A 3,056-nucleotide genomic window follows, 5' to 3' on the forward strand; every position below is an offset into this window, starting at 1 on the left:
ATGTTGAGATAGCCTCTGTGGAAAAATGCATAATCATTTTTTGTGAACATTCTATCCATGTTAAATATAATTATCTCATTTAAATTGGTATGCTGTCACTTAATGTATAAAATTATATGCAACTATACATATAATACTCTCTGTACATACAATTATCGTTAAAACCAAGAAGGAGAATTACTTTTCTCACAGTATCAGAGATCTAGGGCAAGCAGACACAACTCATACAGTAATTTCACAATTTCCTAAAAGTCCCAGGCTCCATCTATCAGTCTGCCATTTCATTATCAGCAGGTAGTTTTCTTCCTAATGGCTACCTATTGTTCACAATCTAGTCTTTTTACCCCCACTTATCATCTTCTATACAAGAAGAGAAAAGCATGGTGCTTTGGCACTTATATCAGAAAGGCTGGGTACGCTAAGAAATCCCTAGTAGCCACCTGCATGTATCTCATTAGTCAGCAGCATGGCGAGTGGCCACCCCTACATATTGGTGTGAAGCTTAGGAGTGAGATTGCACATAGAGAACTGCCTGGGCAGTCATCAACATATGGATGTTACTTGCAGCTTTGTGGTGGATGAAATAAGATCTCCCAAGGACAGTGTGCAGAGATCAAATGACTTAGGGCCTAGGATCAACACCAATTAAGAAATGAGCAGAGGAAAAGCCTGCAAAGGAAGTGGAGAAGAGCTAGCCAAGGAGATTGGAAACAAACCAGGCGACTCTGGATCATAGCAAAGCAATTTATTTCAAGAAGGTCCAGGAATCAAATGTCAAGAATCGAACATCAAGAATTACAGAAGGCTGGGCGCGGTGGCTCATGCCTGTAATCTCAGCACTTTGGGAGGCTAAGGCAGGTAGATCACGAGGTCAAGAGATTGAGACCATCCTGGCTAATATGGTGAAACCCTGTCTCTACTAAAAATCCAAAAATTTAGCCGGGCATGGTAGCAGGCGCCTATAGTCCCAGCTACTCTGGAGGCTGAGGCAGGAGAATCGCTTGAACCTGGGAGGCGGAGGTTGCAGTGAGCCAAGATCGCGCCACTGCACTCCATCCTGGGTGAGAGAGCGAGACTCTGTCTCAAAAAAAAAAAAAAAAGAATTGCAGGAAGATAAGGACAGAATTACATATTTTGTCTACAAATTGCCTGATTTTTCCCTTATTTTTCTTCCTGCTGCAACAAGGCATGAACAAGAAATCACCTTTCCAAACCCCTGCTTACATGCTTCCTGACACACGATAGGTCCTCACTTAGTTGTCATTAGCCGTCATTCTTTTCATTTACATAATTTCCTCAAGAAACTTAATGCAAATGTCATAATAGAATTTTTCAAAGAACATGTCTAAACAGTGGCTCCTCAGGGCCAGGCAGAGGGCACCATCCCTTTGCTATAATCTGTTCTCTTCCTATCACACTCAGTTCAACAAAAACAACAGCAAAAAAAAAAAAAAAAAAGAAGAAGAAGAAGAAGGAAAAAAAAAGAGGGGGAAAAAAGGGAAAAAAAAAAAAAAAAGCCCTTATCTGCACAGTTGTGATGAATAGACTTGATTGGGCTCTCACACAGCAGGCAGGTGATGGCCATTGCCTGTCTATTTCAGGACTAAACTTTAGACTGGCCACAGGTGTTTTTCCTTTTTTGGCTCTGCGGCCCTGCCATCATTAAGTTTGCCTGAGGCAGCAGACAGCTTCTGGGAGACCAAAAGATGGGGGGAGGCAGGGTGCAGAGACAATCCAGCTGACATTTTAAGCAGGAAATGCAACCATCTGAATGTAAAGAAGATAAACCCTGTCTCTACACAGACTGTTCACTCAGGGGAAATTGAGGTAAAATATAACAGGATTTAGAGAAGGGAAATTCTAGAGAATGTGCCTTTGAAATAACCCTTGCTCTTGCCATCTGATTACTAGTAGTCCTTTCCCATTATCTAGAAAAAAAAAGAAAAAGAGGAAAATGAAATTCAGAGTTATGACTGGAAATCTATAATGTGGTGGGAATGCTTTTCCTGTATCAAATTTAATAATTAGTTTAAATTATGTACTCAATCTAACAACACAAATATAAAACATATATGTATAAAATGAACTTCGTAGGGTTTCTGCTTAGCTCAGATAGATTGTTACTTTTTATGAAGTATGATTTCTAGGATACTGAAGAAGTCTTCTTGCCCCTGCTTCTCAACTCTTACCCCTAGGAATTTCTTATCTACCAACTAGTGGTGCTCTAAACTTCTTTAACAGGGTGCAAATGTTTCAAATTTGAGTTTAGGTTTGACATCCAAGGTCCCTAGAGGAAAGCGAATGCTATCTTAAATTTACCTTAGAATATAAATGTATGATATCATAGCCTGGTGTTAGGTTTTCATAACGAGGCTGTCATTAGAGGTAGAAAGGACAAGATGAAATGCGGAAGTGACAATTGTGAAGGCAGTATCCCTAAGACTTTTACATCAGCCTGGATTGTTTTTTTTCCCTGATGAGTTTATAAACTTCACCCTGGAGTATGTATGAGTAAATATATGCAAAATGCAGATTGCATTTCTGCATATGAAGACTTTTACACCAGAAAAGGAAAAATTATGTGAAGTAAAATGAACACCATTGCTTACATAATTTCTAAACATAGCTTAAAAGTACAGATTCATAGATTTTTAAAATATAGGGATCATGGGGAAAGTTAAGAGTTTTGTTTGCTTGTTTTTCTTTCTGCCTTTTAAACAGAGTAGATGGATTCTTCCCCAGTTGTTAAAAATCCGATTTCTGTGGAACATGGAAACACATTTCTAAAAGATTATAAAATCTTTTATTTAAGATGATCTTAAAATTTCATGAAAGCCCATTTATTTTGTAATTTAAATGTATTATTAAGAAAATTATAAAAACATTATCCAGACATTTTCCACTATGACATTCTTGTACTTTTAGGAAGGAAAATGATGCCCTATAACAGAAAACATACTTTTCAAAGATCAGCCCAGCAAATCGGCAGCATTGCCAAAGTGAGAGCTGTGAGATTTGTCTTCCAGGTCCCTGTTCTAATCTGCTGGATGATCTTC

This window comes from Gorilla gorilla, chromosome 2, assembly GCF_029281585.2.
Source record: "Gorilla gorilla gorilla isolate KB3781 chromosome 2, NHGRI_mGorGor1-v2.1_pri, whole genome shotgun sequence".
Taxonomy (NCBI): Eukaryota; Metazoa; Chordata; class Mammalia; order Primates; family Hominidae; genus Gorilla; species Gorilla gorilla.